This window comes from Staurois parvus, unplaced genomic scaffold, assembly GCF_062004578.1.
Source record: "Staurois parvus isolate SC_StPar_1 unplaced genomic scaffold, SC_StPar_1.0 ptg000598l, whole genome shotgun sequence".
NCBI lineage: Eukaryota > Metazoa > Chordata > Amphibia > Anura > Ranidae > Staurois > Staurois parvus.
Window position 1 is genome coordinate 995,029 of NW_028318394.1, and position 16,650 is coordinate 1,011,678.

Consider the following 16,650-nt stretch of genomic DNA (forward strand, 5'->3'; position numbering starts at 1 on the left):
GCTGGTGTGTAGAATTTTTTGACATAGGGTGCTGGCAGATTACGGGCCTCCCATAGCTGCTGCCAGGCCCCTAATCTGCCATGGGCCCCTATATACCGCCTCCTCATGCTGCTGCCAGGTCCACAGTGTCTCATGCCATGTGCCACTTTCAGGTCTCCTCACACTGCTGGTGTGTTGAATTTTTTGACATAGGGTGCTGGCAGATTATGGGCCTCCTATAGCTGCTGCCAGGCCCCTAATCTGCCATAGGCCCCTATATACCGCCTCCTCATGCTGCTGCCAGGTCCAGAGTCTCTCATGGTTCCCTGTACGGCCTCCCATTGCTGCTGTCTCCATCGCCACACTCTGCCATGTGCCACTTTCAGGTCTCCTCACACTGCTGGTGTGTAGAATTTTTTGACATAGGGTGCTGGCAGATTACGGGCCTCCTATAGCTGCTGCCAGGCCCCTAATCTGCCATAGGCCCCTATATACCGCCTCCTCATGCGGCTGCCAGGTCCAGAGTCTCTCATGGTTCCCTGTACGGCCTCCCATTGCTGCTGTCTCCATCGCCACACTCTGCCATGTGCCACTTTCAGGTCTCCTCACACACTGCTGGTGTGTAGAATTTTTTGACATAGGGTGCTGGCAGATTACGGGCCTCCCATTGCTGCTGCCAGGCCCCTAATCTGCCATGGGCCCCTATATACCGCCTCCTCATGCTGCTGCCAGGTCCACAGTGTCTCATGCCATGTGCCACTTTCAGGTCTCCTCACACTGCTGGTGTGTTGAATTTTTTGACATAGGGTGCTGGCAGATCATGGGCCTCCTATAGCTGCTGCCAGGCCCCTAATCTGCCATAGGCCCCTATATACCGCCTCCTCATGCTGCTGCCAGGTCCAGAGTCTCTCATGGTTCCCTGTACGGCCTCCCATTGCTGCTGTCTCCATCGCCACACTCTGCCATGTGCCACTTTCAGGTCTCCTCACACTGCTGGTGTGTAGAATTTTTTGACATAGGGTGCTGGCAGATTACGGGCCTCCTATAGCTGCTGCCAGGCCCCTAATCTGCCATAGGCCCCTATATACCGCCTCCTCATGCTGCTGCCAGGTCCAGAGTCTCTCATGGGTCCCTGTACGGCCTCCCATTGCTGCTGTCTCCATCGCCACACTCTGCCATGTGCCACTTTCAGGTCTCCTCACACACTGCTGGTGTGTAGAATTTTTTGACATAGGGTGCTGGCAGATTACGGGCCTCCCATTGCTGCTGCCAGGCCCCTAATCTGCCATGGGCCCCTATACCGCCTCCTCATGCTGCTGCCAAGTCCAGAGTCTCTCATGGGTCACTGTACGGCCTCCCATTCCTGCTGTCTCCATCGCCACACTCTGCCATGTGCCACTTTCAGGTCTCCTCACACTCTGCTGGTGTGTAGAATTTTTTGACATAGGGTGCTGGCAGATTACGGGCCTCCCATAGCTGCTGCCAGGCCCCTAATCTGCCATGGGCCCCTATATACCGCCTCCTCATGCTGCTGCCAGGTCCACAGTGTCTCATGCCATGTGCCACTTTCAGGTCTCCTCACACTGATGGTGTGTTGAATTTTTTGACATAGGGTGCTGGCAGATTATGGGCCTCCTATAGCTGCTGCCAGGCCCCTAATCTGCCATAGGCCCCTATATACCGCCTCCTCATGCTGCTGCCAGGTCCAGAGTCTCTCATGGTTCCCTGTACAGCCTCCCATTGCTGCTGTCTCCATCGCCACACTCTGCCATGTGCCACTTTCAGGTCTCCTCACACTGCTGGTGTGTAGAATTTTTTGACATAGGGTGCTGGCAGATCACGGGCCTCCCATTGCTGCTGCCAGGCCCCTAATCTGCCATGGGCCCCTATACCGCCTCCTCATGCTGCTGCCAAGTCCAGAGTCTCTCATGGGTCCCTGTACGGCCTCCCATTGCTGCTGTCTCCATCGCCACACTCTGCCATGTGCCACTTTCAGGTCTCCTCACACTGCTGGTGTGTAGAATTTTTTGACATAGGGTGCTGGCAGATTTCGGGCCTCCTATAGCTGCTGCCAGGCCCCTAATCTGCCATAGGCCCCTATATACCGCCTCCTCATGCTGCTGCCAGGTCCAGAGTCTCTCATGGGTCCCTGTACGGCCTCCTATTGCTGCTGTCTCCATCGCCACACTCTGCCATGTGCCACTTTCAGGTCTCCTCACACACTGCTGGTGTGTAGAATTTTTTGACATAGGGTGCTGGCAGATTACGGGCCTCCCATTGCTGCTGCCAGGCCCCTAATCTGCCATAGGCCCCTATATACCGCCTCCTCATGCTGCTGCCAGGTCCAGAGTCTCTCACGGTTCCCTGTATGGCCTCCCATTGCTGCTGTCTCCATCGCCACACTCTGCCATGTGCCACTTTCAGGTCTCCTCACACTGCTGGTGTGTAGAATTTTTTGACATAGGGTGCTGGCAGATTATGGGCCTCCTATAGCTGCTGCCAGGCCCCTAATCTGCCATAGGCCCCTATATACCGCCTCCTCATGCTGCTGCCAGGTCCAGAGTCTCTCATGGGTCCCTGTACGGCCTCCTATTGCTGCTGTCTCCATCGCCACACTCTGCCATGTTCCACTTTCAGGTCTCCTCACACACTGCTGGTGTGTAGAATTTTTTGACATAGGGTGCTGGCAGATTACGGGCCTCCCATTGCTGCTGCCAGGCCCCTAATCTGCCATGGGCCCCTATACCGCCTCCTCATGCTGCTGCCAAGTCCAGAGTCTCTCATGGGTCCCTGTACGGCCTCCCATTGCTGCTGTCTCCATCGCCACACTCTGCCATGTGCCACTTTCAGGTCTCCTCACACACTGCTGGTGTGTAGAATTTTTTGACATAGGGTGCTGGCAGATTACGGGCCTCCCATAGCTGCTGCCAGGCCCCTAATCTGCCATGGGCCCCTATATACCGTCTCCTCATGCTGCTGCCAGGTCCACAGTGTCTCATGCCATGTGCCACTTTCAGGTCTCCTCACACTGCTGGTGTGTTGAATTTTTTGACATAGGGTGCTGGCAGATTATGGGCCTCCTATAGCTGCTGCCAGGCCCCTAATCTGCCATAGGCCCCTATATACCGCCTCCTCATGCTGCTGCCAGGTCCAGAGTCTCTCATGGTTCCCTGTACGGCCTCCCATTGCTGCTGTCTCCATCGCCACACTCTGCCATGTGCCACTTTCAGGTCTCCTCACACTGCTGGTGTGTAGAATTTTTTGACATAGGGTGCTGGCAGATTACGGGCCTCCTATAGCTGCTGCCAGGCCCCTAATCTGCCATAGGCCCCTATATACCGCCTCCTCATGCTGCTGCCAGGTCCAGAGTCTCTCATGGTTCCCTGTACGGCCTCCCATTGCTGCTGTCTCCATTGCCACACTCTGCCATGTGCCACTTTCAGGTCTCCTCACACACTGCTGGTGTGTAGAATTTTTTGACATAGGGTGCTGGCAGATTACGGGCCTCCCATTGCTGCTGCCAGGCCCCTAATCTGCCATGGGCCCCTATATACCGCCTCCTCATGCTGCTGCCAGGTCCACAGTGTCTCATGCCATGTGCCACTTTCAGGTCTCCTCACACTGATGGTGTGTTGAATTTTTTCACATAGGGTGCTGGCAGATTATGGGCCTCCTATAGCTGCTGCCAGGCCCCTAATCTGCCATAGGCCCCTATATACCGCCTCCTCATGCTGCTGCCAGGTCCAGAGTCTCTCATGGTTCCCTGTACGGCCTCCCATTGCTGCTGTCTCCATCGCCACACTCTGCCATGTGCCACTTTCAGGTCTCCTCACACTGCTGGTGTGTAGAATTTTTTGACATAGGGTGCTGGCAGATTACGGGCATCCCATTGCTGCTGCCAGGCCCCTAATCTGCCATGGGCCCCTATACCGCCTCCTCATGCTGCTGCCAAGTCCATAGTCTCTCATGGGTCCCTGTACGGCCTCCCATTGCTGCTGTCTCCATCGCCACACTCTGCCATGTGCCACTTTCAGGTCTTCTCACACACTGCTGGTGTGTAGAATTTTTTGACATAGGGTGCTGGCAGATTACGCGCCTCCCATTGCTGCTGCCAGGCCCCTAATCTGCCATGGGCCCCTATACCGCCTCCTCATGCTGCTGCCAAGTCCAGAGTCTCTCATGGGTCCCTGTACGGCCTCCCATTGCTGCTGTCTCCATCGCCACACTCTGCCATGTGCCACTTTCAGGTCTCCTCACACACTGCTGGTGTGTAGAATTTTTTGACATAGGGTGCTGGCAGATTACGGGCCTCCCATAGCTGCTGCCAGGCCCCTAATCTGCCATGGGCCCCTATATACCGCCTCCTCATGCTGCTGCCAGTTCCACAGTGTCTCATGCCATGTGCCACTTTCAGGTCTCCTCACACACTGCTGGTGTGTTGAATTTTTTGACATAGGGTGCTGGCAGATTACGGGCCTCCTATAGCTGCTGCCAGGCCCCTAATCTGCCATAGGCCTCTATATACCGCCTCCTCATGCTGCTGCCAAGTCCTGAGTCTGTCATGGGCCCCTATACCGCCTCCTCATGCTGCTGCCAGGTCCACAGTCTCTCATGCCATGTGCCACTTTCAGGTCTCCTCACACTGCTGGTGTGTTGAATTTTTTGACATAGGGTGCTGGCAGATTACGGGCCTCCCATAGCTGCTGCCAGGCCCCTAATCTGCCATGGGCCCCTATACCGACTCCTCATGCTGTGACGTTGCAACAAGGTGGAATTCAACCCTACATATGTTAGACCGCCTTTACGAACAGCAAAAGGCCATCACAGATTTCCTGATGTTAAAAGCGGATAAAGGTACTCCCTGTGTAACTTAGATGTCAGCCATTGGCAGCTCATGCGTGACACCTGCGCTTGCTCAGGCCCTTTGAGGAGGCCACGCTATTCGTGAGTCGGCAGGACTATGGGATGAACGACGTCATTCCTCTGTTGCACGTCCTGGAACAAATGCTGTTAACAATGGCTGGTCAGGGTGCGGTAGACGTGGCGCACAGATCTCAACGCCACATGACCCCTGTGGGGGCAGGACAGGAAGAAGAGGAGGAGGTAGAGGAGGACATTGGTGCTCAGGAATTATTGAGTGAAATGGGTGGTTTTTCCACTCAGCAGACAGGAGTGGAGGAGCAGGAGCATCTGGTAGAGGAGGAGGAGGAGACAGAGGACCCAGACGCACCGTGGCAGTATGCTGTGGAGATGGAGGCAGGGAGTCCCTCGCATTCCTTGGCACAAATGGCCCATAGCATGCTCGGTTGCTTGCGTAGCGTCAGCCGAATAATAACCATCAGACAGAGGGATGACTTTTGGCTGTCCACCTTGTTGGACCCTCGCTACCGTTCAAAAATGGTGGCCTTTTTCACACCTGCTGAGAGGGAGGCCAAAATAACGTACTATAAAAACCACCTATGTAGTCAGCTGGTCTCTGCCTGTCTGCGCCAACGTCCATCCTCAGACACTGTGGGCCCTGTGCGCTCGCGTTCCGCTGCCATGGCAGCAGGGGAGGGGTGGGGTGGTAGGAGCAGTGGCAGCTCCACCAGCAGCGGCTGCCTCAGTCTGCAGTCGATGATGAGTAGCTTTCTTCACCAGCGCAGTGAGGAAACTACTAACCAGCCGCAGCAGCAGCAGCATCAGGTGGACCTGGAGCAGGACCTCAAACAACAGGCTTAGGCCTACTTGGACAGCACCCTGCCAACCGAGGTAGACAATCCCCTTGACTACTGGGCAACGAAACTTGACCTTTGGCCCCAACTAGCTGAATTTGCCCTTGAAAGGCTGTCATGCCCGGCCAGTAGCGTGGCATCGGAGTGCGTGTTTAGTGCGGCAGGAGGTATTGCAACTCCGCGGAGGACACGACTGTCCACCCAAAGTGTGGAGAGACTGACGTTTGTGAAAATGAATCAGGCGTGGATTAGTCTGGATTTCAAACCACCAGTTCCTGACACAACTGACTAAATCCGCAATGAATCATGCCCCAAACATGTGCCACTTTCAGGTCTCCTCACACTGCTGGTGTGTTACATTTTTTGTCATAGGGTGCTGGCAGATTACGGGCCTCCCATAGCTGCTGCCAGGCCCCTAATCTGCCATGGGCCCCTATACCGCCTCCTCATGCTGCTGCCAAGTCCAGAGTCTCTCATGGGTCCCTGTACGGCCTCCCATTGCTGCTGTCTCCATTGCCACACTCTGCCATGTGCCACTTTCAGGTCTCCTCACACTGCTGGTGTATTCCATTTTTTGTCATAGGGTGCTGGCAGATTACGGGCCTCCCATAGCTGCTGCCAGGCCCCTAATCTGCCATGGACCCCTATACCGCCTCCTCATGCTGCTGCCAGGTCCAGAGTCTCTCATGGGTCCCTGTACGGCCTCCCATTGCTGCTGTCTCCATCGCCACACTCTGCCATGTGCCACTTTCAGGTCTCCTCACACTGCTGGTGGGTTCCATTTTTTGTCATAGGGTGCTGGCAGATTACGGGCCTCCCATAGCTGCTGCCAGGCCCCTAATCTGCCATGGGCCCCCGTACCGACTCCTCATGCTGCTGCCAGGCCCGTAATCTGTCATGGGCCCCTGTTGTCGCTTGTTGGCATATTCCGCTCGTTCAGATGCTCCTTCTCCTGCTACTCCTCTTCACGGATTCCATCAGCAGTCTTTCTTGGAATCCGTTTCCAAGAGACAACAGTTTGCGAGCACGCACCAGACGGTGCAGAAGCTGAACGTCCTCCTGTCCAAGTTGCTGCTGCCAGGCTCGTAATCTGTCATGCGCCCCTGTACCGCCTCCTCATGCTGCTGCAAGGTCCAGAGTGTGTCATGGGCCCCCGTACCGACTCCTCATGCTGCTGCCAGGCCCGTAATCTGTCATGGGCCCCTGTACCGCCTCCCCATGCTGCTGCCAGGTCCAGAGTGTGTCATGGGTCCCTGTACCGCCTCCCATTGCTGCTGCCAGGCCCGTAATCTGCCATGGGCCCCGGTACCGACTCCTCATGCTGCTGCCAGGCCCGTAATCTGCCATGGGCCCCCGTACCGACTCCTCATGCTGCTGCCAGGCCCGTAATCTGCCATGGGCCCCTGTACCGCCTCCTCATGCTGCTGCCAGGTCCAGAGTGTGTCATGGGTCCCTGTACGGCCTCCCATTGCTGCTGTCTCTATCGCCACACTCTGCCATGTGCCACTTTCAGGTCTCCTCACACTGCTGGTGGTTTCCATTTTTGTCATAGGGTGCTGTATGGCCTCCCATTGCTGCTGCCTCCACCGCCACACTGTGGCTCCACACTCTGGTTTTGGCCCCGTGACTGCCCAAATGAGTGAAGTGTGCGGTGATTCTAAGTTCGACGGCACTCATCTGCATGTCATACTGACTGACAGTATTATTTCTCTTCCCCAGCAGACTCCAAGGGCATTTAAATTAAAGGTACAGTGTTCAGCACTAATATTAAGTCTCTCTGAAGCCTAGAAACACCCTTTTTTAAGTTAAATTCACAGCGAATATATTCGACTCGAATCGAAATTTTTCCACGAATTCGCCGAATCAGTCGAATCGAATTTTTGAATACTTCGCTCATCTCTAATCACTATATGTGTTGAATTTCTTTATATCAGTATTTGGTATATATTTAAGACCTAAATTTAATGCTTTCAACTCCAATTCTATGCTGTTCAAATTAAAAGTTCTTAATTATTTTTTCTTTTTCTGCATCCTCTCCTAAATCTTTTTCTACATTTTCTCTTCCCCACTGGTTTCTTGCCTCCATCCCACAAAGCCTTCAATGGGGTGTGTATCCTTGATCATCCTGATTCCCTAGAACTCTGTGAAAAAAAAATCAACCATTTGAAATGTGTTCATACTTAGTGACCTGTTAGGAAACATTTCCCTAAATAATCTCCTAGGGGTTGTATTTTGTTCTCCAGATTGTCTCTGAAAAATGTCCATTCTTTTTATCTGTATTAATATCCTCTCTCCTTTCCCATTTCCACTCCACAATCTACATAGATTTTGTAGAATGATCTTTACCTCTTTACCTGTTTTCATTACCTGAAGAATTTGGATTTGGTCCAATTTTTGCTTCATGGATTAATTTACTTAATACAAATCCCATGGCTATGCTCAGAATTAACAGAGTAATTTCTGACTCATTTAAAATTTTAGGTGGACCAGGGAAGGATGCCCCTTGTCATCTCTCTTGTTCACACTGGTCATTCAGCCATTGGCTAAGAAACTAAGGAGGTTGCCAGAGTTATAAGGTCCTGATTTTTGAGGCTTTGGAGGAACTTGTATTATTACATACTGATAATATACCTCTGTACTTGCAGGGGCCATGCTTTTCGTTACCAGGAACTTTTTCATGTATCCAGGAGCCTGGTGAGTATTCTGTAATCTTCTTTTCCTGGCACTAAAAAAATAAACACCTGTAGGGGAAAAAAAGCTACCCAGTCCATAGATGAGCTCATTTTTGTCATTCAACCAGCAGGTGGAATGGAAAAAACTGACTTGACTACCCCATTCACACACTCAATGTGGAGGGGGAATCCTCCCTGCTGAGCTATTGTATTCTGACAGTGAAGATACTTCCCCCACCATCACAATAAACTAATCAGTATTGCAATGGTGATTAGTTTATTCTGTATGTTATTGTATTGTTATTGTACTGTTATGGTGATAAAGTGGGGAAAATCTGATAGAGTGGTTGTACAGAAGCCAATCAGTAGATCGACTTATATCAAAATTCTGCCAGTCCCTACAGAACAAGCCCCATTTTGATCTATGTATGACCTGCTCTAGACAGTATAATCACCTTTCCTACTGCTTCTGCCTATGACAGCAGTGACATCATCCTACTTTCTTTCTGGATATGGGAAATGTAGAGTAATCCAAATGTTGCCAAGTAGTGTTGAACAGCTTCTTTCTGAGAGACTAGAAGTACTCAATCCGACACAAAGGGTGCAGGAGGAAAGCTAAGTAAAATATTTAACATTTCTTCTAAAGATATCTATTTTATATTTTTGGTCAATGTTTTACCAAAGGGTGGGGCATATAAGAAGAGAACCTTGCACGCAGTGCAGCGTTCACTATAAGTCCTGCTTTAAGCCATATGAATAAAAGGTGATCATTGTAAGCACACAAAGCTATGTTATTGTGTATCATTTGTTCCAACCTTTCAGCTCCCACTTTTGCTAGACAGTTTTACCTGCATGTAAATGAAATGAATGTAAAAAAAGAAAAAAGGCATAGGAAATGAACAAAATCCACATACTGAATAGTATCATTATAGATATCAACCCCATAAATTTACCATATAACAATATTTTTTCTATAGTGAACCATGAACTGAAAGTTACTGGAATATACCTGCAGTTAAGAAGTCAAAGTAGACGTCCAAGGGAAGCATTTAGGCACTGTCAGACATATTGTATTTTTTGGCATAAGAACCTTCTGTCTGACAGGATTACAAACATAAAATCATAACAAATACATAAACAGCTGTCAGGTGTTCTCAGCTAAAATAAAACAAAAGTAAGTTGCATTCTATTTTATGGAATATCTACTGTAATTTTTACAAGCGTAAGAACACTTATCCTGTTACACACAAGGTAATTCTTTAAATAATGTGACAGGATCTGAAAAATGAAAGCCCTTAGTGCGTGTGTGTGTGTGTGGTGGTGGTGATGTTGGTGGGGGGGACACTATTACAGGCAGTCCAATGGCAGTAAACAAGTATATGTGTTAACATGCAAGCCAATCTATTATCAATACAAGTGGGGGTTGATTTACTAAAGGTAAAGTAAATAGGCTGTGCACTGCAATGCACTCCAAGTGTAGTTGCTCTAGATCTGAGGGGAACACGAAAGGAAAATAAAAAAAAAAAAAGCATTTTTGCTTGCACATGGTTAGATGAAAGAAATCAGCAGAGCTTTGCCTCATTTCAGAGCTTCCCTTCGGATATAAAGCAACTGCACTTGCAGTGCACTTGAAATCAACCCCATAGTGTATATCGGTACTGTGAGGATGGCACTACATAGTGGCAATAAAAAGACATGTAATTCTACATGTGTGTTACATATATATACTGTATATATCAGGCAGCCCTGTGACAATACACAGGTATGTGTAGCTATTGTAGTGATCTGATAAATTATTATTTCTTAGTAATGTCAACTAGTACTTATACAATTCAATATCGAGCACTTTTACCCCCTTCCTGCTCAGGCCAATTTTCAGGTTTCAGCGCTCTCACACTTTGAATGACAATTGTGCGGTCATGCAACACTGTACCCAAACTAAATTTTTATCATTTTGTTCACACAACTAGAGCTCTCTTTTGGTGGTATTTAATCACCACTGGGGTTTTTATTTTTTGCTAACAAAAAAAGACCGAAATTTTGAACAAAAAAAACATGTTTTTCTTAGTTTCTGTTATAAACGTTTGCAAATAAATAATTGTTCTTCATAAATTTAAACCAAGATGTATTCTGCTACATGTCTTTGGTGAAAATAACCCAAGTCAGTATTTATTATTTAGTCTGTAGGAAAGTTATAGAGTTCACAAACTATGGTATAGATCTGAAAATTGATCAATCCTGAAGTACTGACGGCCAATCTAATTTCTTGAGGCCCAAAAATGTCAGAACAGTACAGATATCTCCCAAATGACCCCTTTTTGCAAATTAGACAGTTCGACGTATTTCATAAGAGGCTTGGCAAGTTTTTTGAAGTGGTATTTTTTTTGTCATAATTATTTGAAAGGAAGCCATCCATTGTTTACAACTGTCATGTAACCTGCTGTAATTGGTCACAGTAGGTCACATGGTTCTGGCAACGGGGATGGTACACAGATCTGTCTTCGGCTGTGTCTGAGGTACACAGCCGGTGACAGATCTCGCAAGGCATGATCCGGGGAGGAGGTCATATGACGTCCTCCTGGATCGACGAGAATCTCGCCCAGCCATCATTTTACTATAGGCCGGGCAGGAAGAGGTTAATATGCTTTCCTGCTTTTCCAATAGCGCTTTTCTTGGATTAGATGTCATGCTTAAGGTGAATGCAACAGAACCAATGAGCAACTGTAAAAATTAATCTTATCTTAATGTGGTATTAAAGGTTCAACTTAAAAAAGAAAAAAATGCAAACATTTTATACTTATCTGCTCTGTGCAATAGTTTTGCACAGAGCAGTCCTGATCCTCTTTTTTTTGGGTCCCCCACTGGTGCTTCTGGCCCTTCTCCCTTGACCAGTGCAATCAATAGCAAGTTGCTTGTTAAGCATGCACTGTGTACTGGTACGTGCTCGCTCCCGAGCCCAGCTCTATGCATCCATAAAACACAGAGATGTGGCTAGCCCTGCCCCCCCCCCCCCCCCCCACCGCTCTCTCCTTTTTGGCTCACTAACTGTGAGTGAGCGGAGAGAGTCCAGAGTCCAGGAACAAATAAGGCTCTTCTGCAAATCGTTGGATCAATAGGGGGCTCAAGTGACTATTAGGGGGGCTGCTGGGGAAGCAACACACAGAAGGTTGTTTACCTTCATGCATTGAATGCATGAAGGTAAAAAAAACTTTTGTCTTTAGAACCATTTTAACTAGAGAGAGTGCTCACTCACCATAGTTGGTGTAGTCCTGTAACTCAAAACTGCAAATTCAAAGTTTACTCAAGGTAAAAACCATGAAAAAAGATACAACCTGTATAAATATAATCAGCAATATTGAATTAGATTCCACCGTAAACCTCCATAATCTGAAGAAATATGTTTGTCCTAGACCTGTAGAAGTGTATTCGCACCAATAAAGAGCTAACATAATGCATTTATAACTGCTTACTATGACAAATCATGTTCTACATAAAAATTGCAGGTAGATCTAAATGTACCATTTACATAATAATGCAAGATCAAATTATAATAGCAGCACAATGCACAGACAACATGCAACAAGAGCAGATGAAAATGCTCAAGAATTAAAGCATAGCATGCAGCTAGCCAAGCAATACTGCCCAATTAGGCAAACAATCAATGTTTGATATGTGGCAGTGAAGTCAAGTGGTCAGATAAATAATCAGTTATTTAAAGGCAGTACATTTTTGCCCTTATAACTGCTGACCAAATTGCTTGGCTACCTGCATGCTACATATATGCAATTTTTTTTGTAAAACATGGTTTGTAATAGTAGGCAATTATACTCTCTGCAATACAAGTCTGTCTGAAGACTTTTGTGAGGCTGCTACTCAGTTTTGCCAGCATACAGCACTGAAGTAGGAGTACAGGAATCCACATTTTCACTGAGAGATAACATAATTTAAAAACATTTACAGACAAAAACATTTTAAAAATAAAATATACAGTGTAAATGTATAAAAACGGAAAAAAATATGAGACTATAGTTAGGCTTTAAACCTACAGGAAATTCATAACTGATGACTTACCATGGTAAAGAAAATATAAATTCCTATGTAGCAGAATACATTTTTGCCTACATTTATGAAGACATTTGACTTTAAAAATGTTTTATTGGATATGTTTTATAGTAGAAAATAAAAAAATGTTTTTTTTTTCAAAATTGGCATTTTTTTTTATAACACAAAAGTAAAAACCACATAGGTGATCAAATACCACCAAAAGAAAGCTCTATTTGTGGGAAAAGAGAACATAAATGTAATTTAGGTACAGTGTTGCATGACTGCGCACTTGTCAATTAAATTAAGGCAGCGCAGTATCACAAAAAATGGCCTGCTCAGGAAGGGGGGGGGGGGTAAACCTTCCGGAGGGTAAGTGGTTAAAGGCCAATTGAGGTCACAGGATTTCACATACACCTTGATGGACATGGTACAAGCAACCTCCATTTTCAGACTTTTACATCTACTCTTGTTACAGAAGTTTTTCAGGGTGTTTACATCTGACTCTGCAGTTCAATAGGCATTGGAGTTGGATACACTGCATTTAGTATTCAACATTCAGCAATACAACATTTTAGAGGAAGTGACCCAAGCAGGTTGTTAGGAAGCTGTGCACATGCAGTAGACCTTTGGCCTGTGGCTTTCTAACATTGTGAAGAGATGGGTCAAGGAGTTTGCCTGCAGCTGGGAATTGGCATGGAGGACATCTGGAATGGAGCACAAATCATGATGTGACAATGACTGTCAAAACATTTTATACAGTTCCAGGTGATGTGCAATGTTACAAGACAACAAATAGCATTGTTCTGCAGCCTAACCCCAGTATAATGGCAGTATAATGGGACAGCAGGGACACATTCCACACATGACAACCCCAAAAACAGATGGGTATTCTACATTTCAGTTTAAAGTTTATGGTTCTCTTATTGTCATGCCTGTTTATGTATACAAACGGTCCTAAGCTGAGCAGGCTACTTTTTCAAGAGAAATTGAATTGAATTGATTTTGTGTTTTTAAAGTCAGAGGGACTTGAAGTGATGTAAGTACTCCTCTTAAACACCTTTTCAGTGATTTGGTTGTGATTAGTAGTGTGTAGTAGGTGCTGAGTCATGCACTTGTACAGAGAAAATGTAGTGAGTTAAATACACATAAGTCAGATGCACAAGAGCTGCCTGAACTGATTAGATACACACAGAGGTTTAATGAGAAATAGATGCATGCATATCCTTTTAATGACACCTTGAAGTTTATAGCATCCATTTGTCTGTCTGCCTGCTCAACAATTTAAAAAACTGCTTTGAAGCAGGGTATAGCTTTTTTTTTTGTTTTTTTTTGTTTTGTTTTTTTTTTTTTGGGGGGGGGTGGATCTCAAAGCACTGGGTTGTTTCCTAGCTGCATATTAGAATCCTGAGTGATTTATTATTTTGTCATTGTCCCCAAGTGCAGTTGCTTGCTCTCTGCAGTCAGTGAATGAGAAGTATTGTGAAAATAGATAAGTCAGCAAGTCAGAGCGAAATGTTTTTGGCTCATAATATTTATGTGGTGTGTGATAGATAGAGCAGACTGTACAGAAAAAAAAGACAAGTAATTAAAAGCAATTCCTAACGTTTTGCATTTCAGTGTTAGCTCCAAGTAGATAGTTTAGCAAATAGCAGTTTAAAATAGTACAAAAGCTAGGAATGGGATTTTTTGGGTGATTGCGTTATAACCAGAATTAAGTTTAAATTAGAGAGAAACTGCAGTTTTCAGAGCTTTTAATCAAATTGCTCCTTCCTACACAGCTTATGATCTAAGAATACACAATGAACATGCATGCAGCCGCGCGTGTTTTTTATTTTTACATGCATATCGTATGTCAATGCTGAAGCCAATTGATCAGTATGGCAACTCGACAACTAAAATTTTGAGAACAAGTTTTGATTTCCACAAATACATTCAAATACAATTTTAGAAGCAGGTGAGCAATAGCAACCCGCATTCAAAGCATAGATAATACAAGTTTGTATTGTATATTACAGTATATGAGTATGATTATGTTTTTATTATGTACATTATGTTTTTTATGTCTGTTTGTTTAGCCATATCAACTTTTCACATACAAGAGTGGATCCTAAGGAAGCAAGTCATGTGAAACATGTCGATCCTTTACATATTTACAAGTTATTAACCATATATGTTTGAGAAAAGCTTGGATATGGCCTATTACACAGTTAACTATACATGCGTTTTAATGTCATGTTTTAATTTTTGTAATAAACCTTTGTGATCTTATCCCCTGGAGGGAAAGTGGTTAAAGATTAATAAAGCAATGGGCCCTGATGGTATTCATCCCAGAGTTCTAAGAGAACTTTGAGGTATAGTTGTTGGACCATTAACAGATCTTTTTAGTCAATCTCTTTTAACCACTCTTTTATACAACGGCCGGACGGTGGCAGTGCTGGGTCGGGTGGCCGTTTATAAACGGCCTCCCAGCACCCTGCTTGTGCGCGCTCCCTCTGGACACAGTGGAACACCGATCGTCGGACGGGACCTCTGTGCGAGGTCTCGATCATGTGATCACTGATTGGCCAATCAGTGATCACATGCAGAGTAGTAAGCAAGATGTCACTTCTGACATCATTGCTTACTACGTGTGAAATCTGTGAATGATCACAGACTTCACATGGTACAAGGCTATTCACAACAGCCTTGTACCATGTGACATGCTGTGACCAATCACAGCTCACTCAGTAGTTCTCAATGGCTGCAAGAATGCTGCTAGAGAGGAGAAATCATTGCTTTTACTGCCTTTATGGGTGTAAAAGCAATCAGTGTAAGAAAAATAAAAAAAAATCATCACCCCCCACAAGTAGTACAGTGTCACCATGGTGACACTGTACTGTTAGGGTGACAGTATGTAAAAAAAAAAATAATAATAATAATATAGAAAAATAAAAAAATGTTTAAAAGTTATAATTTTTGGTTATATCTAATTTGGGTTATTTTTTTTTTACTAAAAAGATAACGGAATAAATTTTGGCCAAGATTTATGATGAAATACTATTTATTTGCAAAATTATATAAGAAAAACACTTTTTTTCAAAATATTTGGACTTTTTCATTTACATAGCAAAAAAAAATAGAAATCCCAGTGGTGAATAAATACCACCAAAATAAAGCTTTATCAGTCTCAAAAAAATGCTAAAAAATTCATATGGGTACAGTGTTGCATGACCGCGCAATTCTTATTCAAAGTGTGATAGCACTGAAAGCTGAAAATTGGCCTGGACAGGAAGGGGGTAAAAGTGTCCGGGCTGGAAATGGTTAACAGGAGACATTCCCAATGACTGGTAAACAGGTAATATTGTACGTATTCACAAGAAGGGCAGCAAGATAGAAGCTGGCAATTACAGGCCAGTGAATTTAACATCGGTTGTAGTCAAATTAACCTCCCTAGCGGTCTGATTGTGTCAATATTTCTGTGCTCAAAGCGGTACATTTTTTTACATGGAAATATGTATTTTTTTTATTGTAGGCCTGTAATTTTTAGGAATAACTCACTGAAATCTGTCCGAACAAGAGTCTAGTAAACATCCCCGGTATGTTAAAATTTGAAACACAAAATCATAAAATTATAATTTAATAATCATAAAAAATAATAATATAATAATAAATTTAATTCAATAATATAATCAAACCAAAAACACTGAGATTTGAAATAGAGCGCCAAGTTTGCACATCGCTGTGCAAAGTCGCAGAATCGTTTTCAGTGTCTGATGACGAATTTCCCCACGAATCATCACTCAATTCTGCAAGTGGTTCTGATTTACTATCGCTGTTCCCTAGCTGGTCTAAAACTGCTTTTGACCTAAAGGGACGCTTTTTGGACGCCATGGACGTTTCTCAGTTTCCAGGCAGAAAGAACAGTAAAAATGCAGGCAGGACACAGGACAAAGCACTAGGGACAAAATGTATGTGAAATGGTTTGATACAGTAATGTTTTACTATGTGATTTTAGTGTATTTAGTGAATGTCACTTTTTGTCATTTTCAAATTTCCCGCCATTTCATCCCCCGTACATCCCGACACTCGCAGGGGACGGAACCCAGATGACAGATGCTGGCATCCGCCGGAGAACATTACAGGGGACACTGCAGGAGGGACATTGCGGGAGCGCAGGACAAGGTAAGTGAAGAACAGAACGCGGAGCAGCGCCGCATGGTGTTCCCGAGTGTAGCTCGGGGTTACCGCTTGTGGTACTGAAA